Below are 21,056 nucleotides of genomic sequence, written 5' to 3'. Positions count from 1 at the left end.
GTTTTGTTGGCTTGCTGTTTATTTGATTTTAACTAGTCCGAGAGCTGGATAAATATTCTAGCCGTTCTACTTCTTGGCTGAATGTCCATGAGCTTCCTTAGCTTACCTAGAGATAATAAATACTCAGGGTAATTATGAAGACAGGATAGGACTATATAATAAACAGGTATATGTGCACCTTAGAGCACATGAAGAATATGCTACTTATATTTCATCTTGTCTTCTCTTTCTTTCCAACCTTTGCACACATCTCATGAAGCCAACTTATTCAGTGTGTACCAATCTCAATGAAAGGAAGAAAATGCACTATTTACCTCCAGTGTTGTTATTACTCACTGTTCTGTGTTGCCCAATATATTGGTTTTAGTCCAAAATTACTCTTTGAATTATTTCAGTATTCTAATTCTCTGAATTCAGTGAAAATGAACAGAATGAATGTGTGAGATGGGTTGAAATATAATTTTCAGTCAGGCTTAACAGCAGGGCGGACTCAAGCATCCTCCCTACTCCTGAAAAGAGATTTTTGTGAACCACCATGACCCCAAGGTAATGCTATGGACTGTGATTTTGTGTCAGTGGTATATTGATTTCAGAAATGACACAGATCTAGTTTTGATTGTGGGATCCTTTAACCTGTAACTTCTATGTAACAATGATAAATCTTAAGGTTATAATATACCTCCTGCTGTCAAGTCTGATCCATCCAAGGACAACCAAATAAGGATTTCAGTTTACCTTGAGAATAACCTATGCTTTTTCAGTTTAATTCATTGAAGTAATAATTACCCATGAGGGGGAAATATATAGAGATATATACTTATATTATCTATAGTATGTTTACATATGTGATATACAATTAATGGGCAATGTAATTAGTTTTAATTAGTATTTAATATTTTTATTACATACAGATTTTTGAACCTGAATTTCCCTTTTGAATCCAGAACATTATTAAAAACAAGCATCATTAAATGTCATTAAGCTTTTCTCCAGGTACTAATGTTTTTTCAGTCATCAAACAGCATTCTCAGTGCTACTGAAGTCCTTTAGACTGAGGTATAAAAAATGTCAGGACTTAAACTTTGTACATGTATAGAGGGCTGTGGATCCTACACATTAATCAGGCATGATTCGGCCCACCTTATATGGCATTTTGCTCTCACATATGTGTCTCCCTCTTGGCTAAGTTTAAATTCAGGTTGTCATAGAAATATGTATAACTGATTTACTAAAAGACCTAAGATTTGAGAGATACAAGCAGAAATCAACTTCATTTTTCCTTTTCAGTAGGACTTCTCCTTCTACTCATTCCTAGAGTTGATTCTTTTACTCTTGCATGAAATCAGAGTCCACGGCTTTTGTTATGCATCACATCGCTTCCCTGATTTGGTTGTTTTCAAGTGAATCCAAGCCTTGACTCTGGCTTCTGACAGTGCACTCTGCTTTTCAGAACACTTGTTCTTTTGGGTGGATTTTTCCTAATGGGGTAAATTTTAGAGATCCCAGCACTAGCTTCTTGCCCAGCACCGTGGAGCTAGAGCTAATTTCTAATTCAACCTTCTCCATGCACTGTTGCCAGAGGCCACTATACTTGCTTGATGGAATATACTATTAATAGCTCCCTATGCAGCTTTCGTCTCTGAATTTATTCCCTCTTGTCTTTATACACCTCCTGTCTTATCAAATCACTGTGGCCTTCTTGCTGTTGCTCAAGTGCACACATGTTCTCAGGGACTTTGTGCTTGAAGTTCCCTACACCAGAACTGATCCCTCAAAACTTCCCATGGTTAAGTCCATTTTTTATTTCAGGTCTCTAGTGAAATATCACTTCTTTAAATTGACTTTCTCTAGTCATCCTTTCTGAAGCAGCACCCCTACATATTATATCACACATCACTGCTTTACACCTGCTTTCCTTCTTACAATTCCATCCATCACTGCTTGTAATTGTGTTAGATAGTGATGCGGTTACCTGTTTGTTTTATGTGGCTCTAGAATTAATTGTATACCCTGTATTAGTCAGAGTTCTCTAGAGAAACAGAACCAGTGTGTGTGTGTGTGTGTGTGTGTGTGTGTACACGGGAGGGGAGTATTTATTCTAAGGACTTAGATCATGTGATTGTGGAGCTGACAACTCCAAATCTGTAGGGTAGCCAGCAAGTGGGATACTCAGAGGGGAGTTGATGCTGCATTTCAAATCCAAAGGCAGCCCAAAGACCATACAAAAACTAGTTAGAGTTAGCTAATCTCGGATAAGAATGGAGGTATAGAGTGTAATAGCCTCTTCTGTTCTGGAAGTGAGAAATGAGAGTAATTAAAAGTTAAAATATTTTAGATGAATTTAGATTAATTTTACTCTAACGAAACTATAGTTCCTTCAATTACAAATTGGTGATAGTTTTGATATTTGTATTGTGGCAATAGCATTTTGTGTTATAATAAATAGAAATTAAAAGAATAGGAGACAATATTTATCACTTAAATTTTAAGGGGAATCAAAACTGGACTTTGACCACTTCATTTATCCTTCCCCTTCGTCAGTTGCCTCATCTGTAAATTGAAAGGATGGACTAGGTTAGTGTTGCTCCTTAAAGAGCTGACATAATAGGCTTTTGTATAAACACCATGTCTTCTTTCAGATTTGCTGTCTTTTTACTGTGCAATGTGGATATTAGTCATTGTCAGTGCTCCTCAGGCAAAGACCTTCAGGAATGAATGAAGAAAAGAAAGAGAGAGAGAAAGGAAGGAAGAAGGGAAAGAAAGGAAAGGAAAGAAAAAGAAGAAGAAAGAAAGAAAGAACCACCAGAAGAAATAAGAAATAAAAACGAAGAAAGAAAGCAGAAGGAAACTTAAAGGCAAGAATCCGAAGTAATCCGCTCCCCCGTCCTCCATCCCTCCGCCCGCAATCCCTCCCTCCACCCAAGAACGACCGCCCTAAAGAAAAAGAAAAGAAAAGAAAGAAAGAAAGTTGAGTTTATTACTTGCTGCATCAAGCAAGACTACATATTTGAAAAACATTGTATTTTTCAAAAAAAAGAGATGGATAGCGTAGAGCATTTTTTGACTGGGGACATGGAATGAATCATAGAATTATCTTGCCAAGGATTTAACAGAAAAAGCATTATGTTTTTTGGAACAGTGAGTCCTGTTATCATTATATTGAATGAGTTCATTTGGATTTACTTTTAGATATATTTTCTAATATCTTAAACCGTATGTTCTAAGTTAACTTGTGTTATCCTATTGTGTGTTGAGTTTGAGCTCAGTTAGTCTGGGACGGACATTATAGGTTAGCCTGGCACAGTTGATCTGTTTTGCATCTGTAGTACACGCCAGTTGGAAAAGCCCCTTCTTACAGACTAACTACCAGCAGAGAAGTTTTAGAATGTATTGTTATAATGCTCTAGAGTTGTGGGAAATATTTAAATATAAAATATGAGCAAAGCACTTAACCTGTAGTAGGTATACAAGAAATATCTGTAAAAAGTTTAGCCATTACTCACCAATTATGAAAAATAATATCATGTTAAACGAATAAAATAGGATTGCACAGTTAAACTGGATAATAAAATTGTGAAGTAGAATGGAGAATATATTCTAAAGCAAACAACCAACTGCTATCATGTTATTAATTGTAAGTCATATGTATGTTTTGAAGTCCTTTATTCTCATTCAATGACACTGTGACTAAAGAAAGCAAACAAATCATCTTTAACATTCTTATTTAATCTAAGGATATGCTAGCATTACAATGATGATCAATACTATATACCATATGGAAATATTAGTCTGCTTTATTTGTCTTTTGTGGTTGGAATGGACAAAAAAACCCAAAAAACACCCAATTCTAGACAAGCGAAGCCTAAAATAAAAGTGTAGATTCTCAAACACAAGAAATCTGTAGGAGTTGCTGACACAGTCAAAACCTGATAAAAACAGGATGCCTTCATTCTCTGCATGCCAACTCCATTTTTGCTTTTCTTTACCTATTGTCCTGTTGTGGACTTCCTGCACATGTGGCTATGAGAAACAGAGACTCGAGGCATTCTTTCTCCCAAGACAGTTTATCAATACCAGGGAAGGGCTCTTTTGAGATCAGTTTTTAGACTTTACACAGTTGTAAGGAGGATGGGATACTTTAAAAGTCCACGCCTGGGGACATGCAAACATGGGAAATCTTGGAGGAGACACTTGTATCGATTGCATGATTAAGACATGAAAAAATAATAGTGCAACCCAGTAAATGTAGCATATTTTATAAAAAGGTGGGGTGTAGGTATGCCTGTCTGTCTGTTCCTATTTAAGCAAAGATCTCAGAGACACTGGCTTTCAGTTGGCTGAAATGTAAGCCAAAGTAAAATGAACCAGTGAATATACAAATCACAAAGTGTTCTTTCTACATCAAAAATTGTCGCGTCCTATCTTGAATTTCCCATAAAATACAAAAAAAAAAAAATTAGAATTGTTTTGATTACTCATCATGTCTGTTCCCGAATCTACTATTTGACAAGGATGGATCTAAGGAATTTGTTCATAACATTGCCTAGTTAGCTCTTCATTTTCCTCCACTAAAGAAATATTTAAAATGAATAGGGAGGAGAGAATAGCTCAGTGGTAGACTGACTGCTTAGCGTGCACGATGTTCTGGGTTCAATCCCCAGTACCTCCACTAAGAAATAAATAAATAAATAAATAAATAAACCTAATTACCTCTCCTCTCCTCCCCCTCAAAAATCCAAAGAATAGCTTCCTGCCATGAGGATTAGTCAGAGATAATTAAGAAAAAAATGTATTATTTTTTTAGAAAAAATGCTTTTAAGTTTTGGGGGTTCTTTTGAGAGAGCCGTTGCTTCGAGAGATCACAGTGAGGGCTGATGCCAAAAAAGCCTACGCAAAGCGAGGATATAATTCTCTAACAAAGTTACATTTCAAATATCTTAGTTTTATTTTTTGACCTTTTTTAGTTCACTACAAAATAATGATATTGGAAAAGGAATGTCTAATTAGCTGTTTAGTTATTTGTTTCATCTTACTTGGGGTTAATTTTTCTCATAATTGTAGCATGCAGGTTATCTAGTCTCTCTTCTTCACTTTATATTTTGATGATTTTTTTTTTTTGGCAAGGCCTAAAGAACGTAAGGGACTGTTTGTGACTAGACAGGAAGTCAGTGGCAGAAACTGGGGTCAAGCCCGTGTTCTGACTCCCAGGGTTGGGCTCATCCCACCTATATTCTTAATATGCCCCCTCTTTTCTCTAAATGAGAAGTTAAAGAACTGATTGTAGCTCCTCTCAGTCTCACATTACTGAAATGTTGATGTTCTGAGTTCCAATCACCTTTAATTCTCAGAAAACAAAACTTTATTTACTCTACAACTATGCTAATAAAAAATCCCTACCATATGGAAAAAAATCACACTCTGTACTTCAAACCTATTTAGATTAAAAATGCTTTAGGGCTGTTTCCATATCCTTTCAAAATTGTGTCCCTGTGTCTTGGCTCAGTTCCTGGAACATCACAAACACTCAGTAACTGAATGTTTTTGAATGGAGTGTTTCAACTGAAATGTCGCTCGGTTCAATTTCCTTTAGAATGCATATGATACATATTTGGTTTCCTGGTGATAGACTTACCAATCAGCTTTTTGCTTAGAATTGAATTAAAATATTTCCTTTCCTGATGTGGTCTTGATTAAAATGTATGGGAGAAAATAGATTATATAAATACTATAGCTTATGAGAAACATAGCTTGAGATTAAGCAGTTACAATATGTTGAAAATTGATTTGAGTTCAGTTTTTCTTCTATCTCCTAACAGTAAGCACAGTTAGATAACAATTCCAAATACCAAGATCAGACTTTTCTGAATTTTTTCGCTGAATTTGTAGCTGCAATACTTGATAATCATGTTGAATTATACATCAGCCTATTAAAAAATACTTTCCTTTCTTTAATCAGAGACCATCGTTTAAATGACTGTGCTCTATACTGAAAATGTGAGGTCAAAGAGAAATACCGCCTTTAAAAATGGCACTATTCCAAAGTCCCAGGTATAATTTATTATATTTATATACAGCTTTGACCTAAGGGGAAAATAATACTTTGTTTAACTGTAGTAGGTTGTCATTTGCTAGCCTCCAAACAATATATTTTTAAGAAATTGTAGGTATAATTTTGTTAAATACTACTCATTGTGGATGGCTAGGTATAATTAACATTATTAATGTTGGTTCACAACTCCTTGCAATAAGCAGAATAGGTACATTAAAAATCCATAAATAAATATTCCACAGTGACTGTAAGCTTCATATATTTAGGTGATTATTATATTATAAAATTTCCTCCTGTTTTTTTTTTAATAAACTCTGATTTGAATGGGTTTGGTTGGGTTTAACCTGCTTTACCACTCAATAAACCTAATATTCTCTTGAGATAGCTGCATTTTGATTGATTTAATTTACTTTCACAGGTTTAGTTGAAAATGCAAACAGAATAGTTCTATGAGTTCAAAAAATAATGTTTTTGTGTTGAAATGCCAGTGTAAATGAGTCAGTATAATATGACTATTGATTAATAATTTAATGCTTACATCCAATTAGGTGACATTCAAAATCCAAACTAATTTTAAACTGCCACACATTCAGAGACCTCAGGAAAGTCATTTTGCCTTTTTACCATCTAATGGCTTATTCAAAATGTCCTAGGACTTGTAAAATTGTATTAAAAATAAAATCAGTTCCTAGGCAAAATGGATTTTTCTAAAATCCATAAACATTAAATTTCATATAGTTTATTTGCCAACATTCTAAGTATGGTCAAATGTAGATAATTATAAAAGTGTATTTTTTGAAATATGAATTATTGAATATGAAATTCTAATGCATATAAAATGATATAAAGATATTTAATGAATAATGTGTACCCACCACCTATCTTAAGAAGTAAAATCATACTTACTAAGTTGAAGTCTTTCAAGCTGGTATTCCATTTTGTCTTTCTCTCCCATCCCATCAGAGTGTATTTCTAAAGTACTCTTTTAAATATATTAAAGCATGTAGAATGGACTTAAAATCAGTCTATCCTTCTGCAATCTAACTTTATCATTCAATACAATATGATAGTAATTCATTCATATTAGCAAATGTAGTAGTTCATCCACATTAACAAGTGTGTAGTTCATTTTTACACACTTTGACTGCTGTGCAGTCCTGTTATATGTAAACTGGTATTTATTTATCCATCCCTTGTTGATTTAATTTTTCCATCTGCAGATGAAGCTATTATAAATGTTCTTGTGTATGACTTTCTGCCCCTGCACCAGCAAGTTTCTAGGATATCTACAAGTAGAATTTTGTGTATATGGAATGCACATTTCTAGATGCATGTATATTGAAATAGAATTTAAAGAAACTGCTCCCATTGCTTTATATTCTTGCTAATACTTAGAAATCAGGTGGTTGTTTTGCCAGGATAATAGTTAAATGCATTCTTTTATAATTATTCACTTTCAATTCCTTGATTAAAATGAGATTTGGCATGTTCTCAGAAGTTTCTTGGCCATTCTGGTTTCTTTTTCTTAAATCACCTTCTTATATGATTTGTCCATTTTTAAAAACTTTATTGTGAATCATTTCATTTTAAATTTGTAGGAATCCTTTATATATTTGGTTTAACAATCATTTAATGTTTAAACGTCAATATAGTTGACTTTATGAGAGACGTTTTATGCTTGTTGATGCATCTTGTTTAAAGAATTATGCATACTCTAAGGACATAAATAAAGTATATCATCTTCTAAAAGTTTTGCAATTTTATTTTATATAGATAGGTTTTTTAATCCAGAAATTTAACAGGTACATAATTGCAAAATAGATTTTACAAACCTATTACAGGTGAAATTGTCTCATACTTAAAAAAAAAAATTCAAGTCAGTGACGTGTGATGTGTGCACATCCCAGTGCATACATCACCAGATATTAAAATTATGAAAAATATCAGTAAAACATTTTAATTATTTTAAACTCTAGTACCTGTAATAAACTAGATAGGTGTTCCCATGTTATGATTGGTGAGGATATATCTATTTTGAGTGCACTGTATGAAATTACACCTCCTCTAAAATTTATGTGTCAGAAAACTCAAACTTCAAAACCAGTCCTATTCTGACCTGTAGATTTTACCTGGTCTGATTACGTATAAAGGAAGTTATACATTCACACACACTGAAGATGAAAACCAAGTTGTTCTTGAAACTCTAGGTATTTTGAGTGGCAACTAAAAAAAATAGTCTATCTGACAAGTTTCCTATACCTTAGTAAAAGTGATCTACCCTAGAAAGTACTGGTGAAATTCACTAACTGTCATTGGAGACTTCAGTTCTCTCACAGTCTCCTGTACATCTGTGAATTACGCAGGCCCAGAGAGCTTTCATGTTCACCAGGCGATGGACTCTCTCCAACAGAGATGTATCGATAAAGACTTTCTTACATAATTAATTACTGTGGTAGATGAGACGTATCATTCTCCTTTGCAACAGTTATACCCACTGGGAATCATATTCATATTCTGTTTTTAGTAGACATTTTAAAATTGACAACTTAATACATCATTTGTGTCATTTAGCTGCTAAAGGTGTACGCTTTTGGTGTGAGATTTCTTTAACAGTGAGGAACAGGAAGCAGTCTTAGACTCAGTGATTAGGTGAACAGAGACAGGCCTCATTTCATAGCATCTTCTGATACTTGTCCATTGTCCTTAATCATGGGAATAAAGAAAGAATAAAGCAGTTATTGTTAAGTCAAGTTTGATTGTCATGGATCTTGTAATATTTTCATGATGGTGCTTTTTTTCATTTGGTTTAAGGAAAAAGACAAGCAGAATTACCATATCATTTTTTTAAAAATTATATCCAAAATGTATGCTAATCCCTCGTTGCAGGATTCAGTGTGTACCATTGTCATATGTTTTTCATATCCTTTAATCTGTAACTATTTCTCAGTCTTTCTTTGACTCTCATGATTTTGGTATCATAAAGATTGAATAGTACAGGCAAGTTATTTGGTAGAATTACCCACAATTTGAGTTTTCCATACTTCATGACTAGTTTCAAATCAGGCATTTAAGCAAGAGTACCATGGAAGTGATGTCATACCCACTCAGGGCATCTTTTTATCAGAAGGAATGTGGTAATGATGGGTCCCATTAGTGGTAAGGTTCGCTTTAATCCTTCATTAAGGTGATTAAGGTGATCCCTGATTAATTTTTTCTAGTGTAGAGTCAGCATTTCCTTTTATTTGTAAAAAGTAACTTGTGTGTTTGTGGGAGAATATATGAGATTATGTAATACCATGTTCTTCATTACACTTTTACCCTCTAATTTTATCGTCCATTTTGATGATTCATTCTACATTTGTTAGTTAGAATTCTACTGTAAATAAAAACTGTGCCTCCTTCTTTTTCCTTCCTTTCTCCCTCCCTCTCTTCCTTTCTTCTTTCCTTCCTTTAATTATGTATTTATATGACCACGCCAGCACAGAAGGGAAAAAAATATAAAGGACAAAAGTTGAATATGACTGCAGATTGAGTGTGGTAATTATTGGTAAAAAAATTATTCCTCTGGTATAATTGTAGAGTGTTTTTAGGTGAGACATGAAACTAAAGAATTTAAGAGTACAAGCACAGAAAGATCTACAGTTTGTGCAAACATTTTATTAAAACATACAGTGGGTATTGAAAGAGCACAAGTGATAAAGTTAAGTGAGGCAAAATTTTAACAATTTAAGAATCTAGGTAAAGAATGTACGGAATTTGTTGAGGATTTTCTTTCAATTAATTTCAATCAAAATTAGATGTGAAAAACTATATGTGTGTCTATGTACATACTAAACTTTCATTGGATTTCTTTTATAAATTTGTAAAGCTCATACTATCTCAATCCTTTATAAAATATGAAAATACATTGCACAATTTGGGTAACCATGGAGAGGAGGGCCCCAAGGAAAGAAAATCTGAAATTTAATTAGTCAATCATTGCATAGGGAAATTGATTGACTTTTTGTATCTTAATGATTGTCCTCTCCCAATACTGTATGTTCTTTGTGGTTCTAAGATACGGCATCAGGTAAGTAGAGTTTATTTCACTTGGTGAATAAACAGCAAAAATTTAGAAATGAAATGATCAGTCAGGGATCAGAAAGACAACAATCGAATTTTATCTAAATTTGAAACATCTCTAGCCAGTGGCTTACCATTCTTATGACACAATGGAGGAAAGGGCATGTGGGTCCATCTTTGAAGCTTTCTACTCTTGTGCTTATAGATTATAAACCAAAAGACTGGACAAGTTGCTATTTAAAGGAGAGAATGAATTGACCGAACAGACTTGCAGAGCTTCATGTAGAAAAGCTTGTGAAACTCATGTGCAAGGACCATTGGTATATTTTATTTTTCATGTGTTTGGAGGGATTCATATTCAGACATTTGACATTTTAATGTAATTGACCATATTTAATTATTTAAGTCTACTCAGTTATGTTTACAATTCAGTTACGAGTAGATAATAACCATTTTCTTTCACATTATTTCACAAATCAATATCATAATCCAAATAAAAGGGTAAAAGTAAATTGTGCTTCCCATTACATTTTAATATTTATAGCTTCTTATCATCTATGTTACTTGAACTAAAGGAAAATACAACACGTAATAATATACTTTCCCACTGAGTTACATAGAATACAAGGCAACTTTTTGTCATTTTATAGATGAAGAAAGGTAAGATCTAGAAAAGTGATTCTCAGATCTTTGTTCTTTATTTAGAGACACATGTAAGGTATAAGAATGTTTAATTATTCAACATATTTCCAAAGACATTCTTCAGTTATTAGATTACAACACATAAAAAGCCAGGGTTGTCAACTCTAGACTCTCTAAAAGGCCATACACACACACAAACACACACACACACACAAACAAGTAAAGCACAGTTTATTAGACGTATGACAGTAAAGCAGAATACCAACATGAAAGTTCTTATTAGTTCCTTTGAAGTATAGACATAAACATAGCATTTTTATAGTGTTTTGTGTTTTTAGTGTTTGGGGATCTGGGCTCAGGTGGTTTAAGGAGAATATTTATATGCAGGGAAGTGGTTGGGATTGAGCAATGTTGTAACATCATAGCTTGAATTGCTGTGCAGGAAATGATGTGAGTCTCAAAGCAAGTTATGATAACTAAACCATGGTTTGAAAATAAAATTGTTTGCTCAGGTAAGGTAACTAATATCCTGATAAAGCCTTGTTTGCCCAGATAAGTAAACTCTTTGTCTAGATAAATTTATTTATAAGAATTTCCTGAAGCAAACAATAAAATTATTAGTTTACACCCTTATCTTCCTAGAAAAGGATGTCCTGGACAAGACAAATATCAATGCGACACAAATGATCTCAGTTCTCAGTTCCGATCATTAAGCAATATGGATTCATGTGGTCTCAGCTCAAGTTTCAAGGTTATGAATGGTTTCTTTGATAAAAAAGGTGGTGATATAGCTTTCTGCTCCACTCAGGAAATGATATTGGAATGTAAATCACTGAGAGTAGTGAATAAGTCTAACTTTTAAACATAAAGTGAATTATTTACCAGTGTTATTTTTAATGAATAATGCTATTCTATCAAATTATTTATTAAAAAAAACTCTTAAAGCACAATGATGTAATGCTGTTTTTTAAAAACCACTGCCTGAGAAGCAAATGTAAATGCCAAAAATTTGTATAATAAAATTGATTTTCCAAGATCTATTAGTAAGAATCAATTCTTGTAATTATTCTTACTTCTTCTCTGTAAGAACCATCCACTTAAAAAGACTGATTTCCTTTATGTACATATATCAAAAAATTAGGTTAAACAATACAGATTCTTGTGTAGGTGTGAACACACACATATGACAGGTATTAAAGTGTAGGCTGGGTTTTGGAGTAAGATATAATTGACTTTGATTACCCATTTAACTCCAATTAGTTGTGTGCCTTGAAACAATTTTATAAGGCTAGATTGTGTGTGTGTATATGTGTGTGTATGTTTGAAAAATTGTAAATTCTGAAATTCTATAGATTAAGGTATAATTATCTTTAAGATATGGTAAGTTATAAGTTATTGTCTGTATTTTAACAGCTTTGTGAAAAACCCTACTTTTGTGATTTATTATAAATTTTCTTTAGCATGAACTATGAAATCAAGAGAAATAATTTGAAGACTTTTTTAATGACCAATTAAAACATCAATTTTGCTGACAGAAGAGTTGCTTTCCCAGATAAGCTGGATGAACTGCTTTAAGGAATTTCCTGAGTCAAAAAGCAAAATATGTATTAGTTTGCACACATGTATAATGTTGGACACAAATCGTAAAGCCTGGTCTGACCAATGAATTCATAGAACATTTGGCAGATGAGGCACAGAGAAGATAATTATTGTACATGTCGGTATCAGGAGCCTCTAGAACACTTCTTAATGTTCGAATTAGAAAAAGGATGAACCCAGAAGAATATTATTTTCTTTTGTAGTCAAAACCATAGAAGTTTTCAGCACAGTGAGTTTTTTAAAGTGTTTCTCCAAAAGTTCAGTTCAGTTTGACAAACATGTACATTGCACTTAATATTGTAGATATTCATTCATTTGTAATTATGGAGTCCAAGATTGCATGCCCCACGGTGCGTGTCCTTCATAAAACTAGGTAAAGATAGCCCTTCTCCAGGCAGTTTCTCTTCTTAACTGAAATACAAAAAAAAAAAAAAAAAAGTTACTTTTAACAGGTTTTTTTTTTAAAGATTTAAGGGATAACATAAGTAAAAAATCTTTTAAATATGAAATGCTATGAGTATAAAACTCAAGGTATAAATCAAGAGGCAGAGTATTTCTTGAATCCACATGAACAAGAGAACATCAATTTGATGCCTATTTATCTTTTTTACCTGGAGCTTTTTGAGATGGAGACCTGTAAATATGAGTGATAAATCTGGAATCTGTAAAGTGTCATTTATTAAGGAATGAGAGTTGAAGTATTAAGGTGAAGTAGGACAAAAAGACAATTATATCTAAGGGATGACAAAATGTTTGAGCTCTGTTTATGTGTGTGTGTATATATATGTATGCACACACACACATACATATACATTAATATAGGAATATAAAACATCACCAAAGCAACTAATATTTGCATGAAAAATAAGTTTTAAAAATTTTATATCCCATGTGGTACAAAATTATTTTCAATCATTATAAAAGTATTGAATGCTTTTTATGTGTGTTGAGGATCTGAATATTTATGTTACACACATATAAGGTTATGCTTAATTATATGTCTTGTACCTGTTGAATTTCAATTACTGAAATGCAAGAGAGTTTCCACAGTACACATGTTGGGATAATGAGGTCATTTTGAAAATGTAATCTCTTTCTCTGCAAAGAATATACCATAATATCTGACTTATTAGTTTATTCTTTCATTCATCTATTTTTTTAAGTATCTATTGAGTACTTGCTACTTGTTAGCCGTTGTTTTAGGCACTGAGAATATTGCAATTAACAAAACAAAAAACAATTCCTTTCCTTCAAGAATCTTATCTTCTGTGTAGATTCTAGAGTTAACCAAGAAACTGGATTGTCTTATGAGTTATAATACTTCCACACAGGCCTGATGCTTGTAAACAGTGTGTAGGCTGTCAATTTCTCAGACAGACCACTAGAAAAATTGTCAATCAGGCCAAATAAGTTTCTTTAATTTACTGCTATAAGGGATGTGATGTTAAACATATGTGTCCATTTGGCTAGGCCATAGTACCCAGGTGTGTGTTAAAATAATCCTGGATGTTGCTGTAAAGGTATTTTTTAAACAATTTTATTGAAGTGTAGTTGATTTACAATGTTAGTTTCAGGTGTACAACAAAGTGATACATTTATGTGTGTGTGTGTGTGTGTGTGTGTGTGTGTGTGTGTATATGTATATGTATATATATTCTTTTCAGATTCTTTTCCATTATATGCTATTACAAGAAATTGAATGTAGTTCCCTGCACTATACAGTAGGTCTTTGTTGTTTGTCTGTTTTATATATAGCAATGTGTGTCTGTTAATCCCCCACCCCTAGTTTATCCCTCCTCATCTTTTCCCCTTTGGTAACCATAGTTTGTTTTCTATATCTGAGTCTATTTTGGGTTTGTAAATTGAATTTTATCATTTTTTAAGATTCCGCATAGTGATATCATATGATATTTGTCTTTCTCCTTACTTCATTCACTCTGATAATTTCTAGGTCCATCCATGTTGCTGCAAATGGCATTATTGCATTCTTTTTATTGCTGAGTAATATTCCATTGTATATATATACCACATCTTCTTTATCCAGTCATCTGTTGATGGTCATTTAGGTGGTTCCACGTCTTGACTATTGTAAATAGTGCTACTATGAACATTGGGATGCATGTATCTTTTTGAATTATAGTTTTCCCTGGATATATGCCCAGGAGTGTGATTGCTGGATCATATGGTAAGTCTATTTTTTAGTCTTTTAAGGAACCTCCATACTGTCCTCCATAGTGGCTGCACCAATTTACACTCCCACCAACAGTGTAGGAGAGTTCCTTTTTCTCCACACCCTCTCATTTATTATTTGTAGACTTTTTAATGATGGTCATTCTGACTGGTGTGAGATGATACCTCATTGTAGTTTTGATTTGCATTTCTCTAATAATTAGCAATATTGAGCATCTTTTCATGTGCCTCTTGGACATCTGGATGTTTTCTTTGCTCCATAATGTGGGTGGGCCTCACCCAATCAGTTAAGGCCTTAAGGAAAAGACTGATCTACTCCAAGGAGGGGAAATTCTACCAGCATAAGGCCCCTGGGCTTGAACTGCAACCTCATTTCTTCCCTGGGTTTCTAGCCTATCAGTCCATCCTGCAGATTTTAGACTTGCCAGTCTCCACAGTAATATGAGCCAATTTCTTAAAATAAACCTCTCTCCCTATATAAATACACAAGCTGTTCTACTTCTCTGGAGAACCTTCACTAATACAGATGATACCATCATCTTGACAAAGTCTTAAGGATATCTTAGAAGGGACAAACCAGGGACATAGAGTTTCATTAAAAATAAGTTCTTAACTTGGATAATCTTGGATAATTTTAAGTCAAGTCTTGCAATTCAAGGAGCTAGTCTGGACTGGACAGAATTCATGGCATAATAGCTCTTTATTAATGCAGGAAAAGAGGAAGGGACACTGAGGCAAGTCATGACAGGCAAGCCTTTAGTCCTGAGAAGTATGCTATTTCAAATCCTTCCAAGCCTTCAAGAAGCAAACATTTCCTAGGGCAAGCAGCAAAGTTATTTTGCCTAATCCTAGCATTTTTGTTTTTGTTTTGCACAGAAACAGGGTAAAATGTTTTCCCAGAATTGTTTCTCAAAACCAGGACAGGAAAGTCTGTCATTTCAGTTCTAAGGTGTATCTGTATATGCCAGAGTTTGAAGAAAATAAACTAGAAAGAGTAAAATAAGGTTTTGGAAAAAAGAATCCACTTCTGGTGGCCTCTTTGAAATCAACCTGAGTAGATTTTTTTTCTGACATTGCAAAGCAGTCTTGTTAGTGAAATATATGTTGGATCACAAGGTAAAAACCCAGGCTGCCAGTTCCAGTCCCACCTCTCACTAACTCCATGACTCAGTTAAGTGTTTTGACTTCTCTTGAGTCTGAGTTTACTCACCTTCCCAGCGGCATAATGATCCAGATCTCATTCAGTTTTAAAATCCTGTTATTTCCTTAATAGATAATGAAACATAGAATACATACTTTAAATAGAAGACTCCTCAAAGGATATCTGATGGAACATGATGGAAATGAAAATTTGGGACAAACTAGAGAATGACAGTTTTCTTAATAAATAATGACTCTTGGAAGCGTGTTGAAGATAGACATGGTTACTTTTAAACCATGCTATCTTTCTCATTGTAGGTTAGTGTAAAATGCTGTGGCCCTTCCAATGACCACTATAACTGAATAAGTAAATAAGTAAACAGTAGGCTGCCATAACTATGCAGATTGTTATTGAATGAATGAGCAAATCTTTGCAGTGGCAATTGAATTAATGAGCAAATCAAATTCTAGTCGTGTTAAAGCAAATAAAGTTTACTCGACTTGCTTACTACTACTTAATTCTACCTAATATAAGAAAATCCCAATGTTTATAAGAAAAAGGAAAGAGAACAGTTTTTGACAAAATAAAACAAAAAAAAACCTTTTATGATAAATGGATATTAGAGAACTTAATATAATGTTTAACCTTTATTTTTGTAATTCACAACTTTCTATGTTTGTCATTTATGGTATAATTTTTGTTTATTTGACTTATTTTCCACCGGATGGGAAACGGGGCGGCCTACACGCTGTGGCTGGTACTGTTGGAAATGGTGGGCGGTCGTATGTGGAGATGCTTTGCCAGGATGGTCTAAGATGGTTGACAGCATGGTTTTCAGAAGCAGGTTCCTTTATTTCTGTTACACACTGGATAAATAAAACCCTAGCACGTGTGCTGTAAACGTTGCACCGATTTAGTAAAATTAATGTTGCACCGCAGTCCCCGTCCTTTACCCTCACGGTTCTGTGGCACTTGGATGACAGGGAGTCCCTGTCATGGGTATTACTGCTCCCTGTGCTATCAGTCTGCAGCAGGGCTCTTGTTAATTATCTTGCCATGGTGTCTGAGGCAGATAGCGATCTTTCCTAAAGAGCAGACAGATTTAAAGAGGCAGAATTAATTAAAATTGATTCACACATCCTGTCATGTAGAGGTCTGTGGGGAGCCTTTCTTTCCTACCCACCTCTCCACTTTGCAGTGTTGTACAACATGTGCAGGTGGGAATCCCTACCTTGGAATACTAATTATGGAGCTTGAATGGGATTAGCCACAGTGATTGGCAGTGGAATGCATGAAAGGATTGTGAAATTTATTTCATTTAAGGGATTTCTTGAGGGACCAATTCTTTCATCTAACTTTTATAAGAGGTTATTGAGAGGTTGACAAAGCTGAAAATCCAAGGTCACTAAGGATGATTAGAAAACTTACATGAATCACAGATTTTAATAGTTAGTTGTTCAACATTATAGACTTTAAAAAGGCATATGAAGCATCAGAAAGAAAGATAACAGAAGTAGAAGTGTAAGGAAGTGTGTTAACAATTTTTAGTTTTTCAAGTGACAGTCTAAATTATATAATTTATACCTGAACTTGGAAAAATAGCTAGTAAGAAATTAACTTGGCCATCACATGAACTTTTTATACTATATGTAACTATTACTAATTTGTATCAAAAAGTGAAACAATATTGTCTTTAATCAAAATAAAGATTATTTAATTGTGAACAACAGGGGTTATGCCACCAAGGCTGATGTCAATTCTAAGCTGCTGTAACAAAGAAACATCAAACATTTAATTAAGATAAATATTATCTTTCATGCAGCTGATCCAAAGATTTAAACAGCATAAACATCTCTGATTTAACAGTCCATAGAAGGGTGTTCCAGGACTGACAGTGTGTCAGCTTCATCTTTAACACAACTTCTGTCTACGAGCTCAGGTCCTAATATCACATATGCAGGAAGAAGAAAAGTTACATGTGGGGTAGTGGGGATATCACCTCCAGGAAGGAAGAAGACTTCCTTACTTTATAAAACAGGACCCTACACTTGTAAATATCACCTCTCATTTATATATCATTAACCAATCATCAGCCGAGTGCAGCTGTCCAGCTAAATGCACATTACCATGGAGGAGGCAGAGGATGGGTACAGGAGGACAGCTGGCTCCAATAGGAGATGCAGAAACAAAAGACACAATTAAAATCAGCAAGTTGGAAGACTTAATAATGGCCTGAGTTTTCGTTATAATTCTCATGATTTCACATTTCTATATTAAGAAATTATTTTCAGAGTTAGACATTTATTTATTTATCCATTTTTTTCAGAGGTAGAAACATAGTATGGAAGATAAATCATGATTTGGATAACAATATAAGTCATGTGAAATATTCTTTCTTTTTTACATAATAACAGATGTTAAGAAATAAGACTTTAGACAGAAATGTAAATTAAGTTTAGGGAGAAGTAAGGAATGGGATAGAAAGTTAATTTATCCATTACATGTATTTGTTCCAAATATTCTTTATGTCTTAAGTTGACTGAAATGTATCATTCTTTATACCTAAATGAAGGTTTCTAAAGAGAATTTATAGCCCCCATTGAAAGTTACAAATATAATATTTACCAGTGTTGCTACTATCACAGAGTAGTGTTTTAATCAGTATTTGATACCTTAATGTGTTTACTCTTTCAACAAACACATATGGCCCACTGACATTTGTGAAAATACTGTTACGGATTTTGAGCAATACACAGCAAAATGAAACAGGTAGGACCCATTACTTCAAGGCATACACAAAACCTGTCAGTTTTAAAGAAGGAATTTTGGGAGGAAGATTTATAACATCAAGTTTTCTTAAGGAAGTTTTAGTGAAATTTTCCATGTCAAGAATTAAAATGATAATAAAAGCAAAGACTGTCATATTACTTTACATTGCATTCTTTTTTCACAATTTTAACTTGCTTATCCGAAAAGTGTAGAATAATGACTTAAAACAAATTAGAATAAATAGTTTTATCTTTGATGTCGTTTGCAGGCTATACATGAACAAGTATGTACCAAGGGAGATGAAAGTAACAAAAGTCTTGAAATTCTGGAAATATATTCTTATCGAATTTCCTACATATACAGTTGAGTAAAAAAAGTTTAAAAATGCAAACCTTGGGAGTATCCTCTGCTTAGCGCACAGATGGGAATGGCATCAGCACTGTTCTGAATTAAAAACCTTTGTTTCTAACAAAACATTTATTGCCTGAATTAACATATATTGGTTTCATCTTTTTTTAATTTTGCTTTACCTGGCTCTTTATGTACTATATTTGGAATAAAGAGGATTTTACTATATCAATATATCTCACAATCTTCATGGCTCCGAGAATGGTAAAAATTGCATCTATAATTTCATGGAAGTTGGAGACTGTACTGAAGAACAGATGTGAAGTACGTCCATGTTTGTTAGCTTCTCTTTGAAGTACTGTTATTTGGGGCAATGTATATACCCACATGTACCCTCGAGTTTATCTCTGAAGCAAAGAAGATTGATGGCTCTCTCTTAAAATAACCTTACTGCAGAGACTAGGTGATGACAGATGAGTTATTCCTCCATACAGTGCTTGTGAGGTGCAAATACAGAGTTTGAGTTGGAAAGACCCAGTTGTAGCTATGTGAATATATGATTTGTAGCTGTATGAATATATGAAGGCTGTTTTTTTTAAATTCACATATTTCTACTGATACCATTTTAAATTAATTATAGAAAAGCATACTCCTTGACTGTAACTAGTTACTAAACTGAAATCACTTAGTGGCAACAGTAGTTTGAATTTCATAAGTTTTACTTTCCATAGCACATATTCAGCATATCAAATAATATCTTTGGTTTAATAAAGTTATATATTAATTTTGAGAAGAGGAGGGCAATGTCTTTGTGATTTTGGATTAAGGGGCAGGGGGGTAGGTCGAGGCAGTGTTTGGCAGCACTTGGGAATTAATTTTACTTTCTACCTTCCCTGCTCGCCACACCCAGCCTCCATACCTTGAGAATGTGCCTTCCCTGATGCAAACTGGATCAACAAAAGAATGCTGAACATCTCTAATATTCACTAAGTTGGGAGGACACTATTTATACAGAAAGCTTCTTTAAGGGGGTACTACACCCCATAATACCTAAAAAACATACCTGGTATCCAAATAAAAATGTTACTCTGATTGACTCTGTTTAATATAGTTTTTTTATTCCTCTATGCTATTTTACTTTTTTTTATCATGAGAAGTCATATGTTTAAATTTTCCACTTTAAAATTAAACATTCTTATGCAACATTTGTAAATTATTCTGATAGAACCGTAATATTACTTTCGTTTTAGATCCTTTACCATGTGAGCATATTACTGAGGAAAAAAATTGTGATTTGGTTAACTGAGAAAAAATATTTTAGGTATTTTGTGAAAGTACTTGGTTCTTTATACAGTTATTTTCTTTAAAAATTATAAGGAAAAATATAATTTATTTTTGTTAATGCTGAATGATGCCTTAAATGCCACGATTTCAGGAAAGTACTCTTTTTCTTTTTAATTCTTATGTTAATTTCTATCTGCTGCTGTAACAAATTACCATAAGTCTAGTGGCTTACACCAGCACGCATGACTTACCCTCCAGCTCTGTAGGTCAGAAACCTGACATGGGTATCACTGGGTGAAACTGAAATGTTGGCAGGGCGGCTTTTTTTCTGGAGGCTCTAGGGATGAATCTGTTTGCCTCTTCATTTTATAGAGATTTTCCACATTCCTGATCTCATGATCATTTTCCTCCATCTTCAAAGCCAGCAACACTGTATCCCTCTGTCCCAGTTCCATCATTATATCTCTCTCTTGGACTCTCTTCTGCCTCAGTATTCCCCTCTTAAGGACCCTTGTACTAGACTGACTTGACCAGATAATACCCCATTTTTAAGTCCTTAACTTGATCACATGTGCAGAATTCCTTTTGCCATTGAGGGTAACATGTTCACAGGTTCCAAGCATTAGAATGTGGGCATCTTTGAGGGAGGTGGGGAGTATTGGTCTGCCTATCTCAATGTTCAATGTTCATTGATTTTTCTTTTTAAACTGGGATACCTTAGAAATTGTATAAGATGTAAGGAACAAATATTAGGAAAAAATAATAGCTTGAATCCACAGCAATTTCATTTTTATATTCAGATTATTTATCTCTTCTTTTGCTCTATATTACTTTTGAATTATTATTTGTTATCCTCTCCTTGTTTTTATTGAAACAACACATAATTTAAAAGTTTGAAATACTTTACACCCGAAAAGCTTTTATACTTTCAGAAGGCAAACATTACTTAAGACTATTATTCTTCCCATCGTT

The sequence above is a fragment of the Camelus ferus genome, chromosome 3, assembly GCF_009834535.1.
Source record: "Camelus ferus isolate YT-003-E chromosome 3, BCGSAC_Cfer_1.0, whole genome shotgun sequence".
Classification (NCBI taxonomy): Eukaryota; Metazoa; Chordata; class Mammalia; order Artiodactyla; family Camelidae; genus Camelus; species Camelus ferus.
This window is presented reverse-complemented; position numbering follows the sequence as displayed.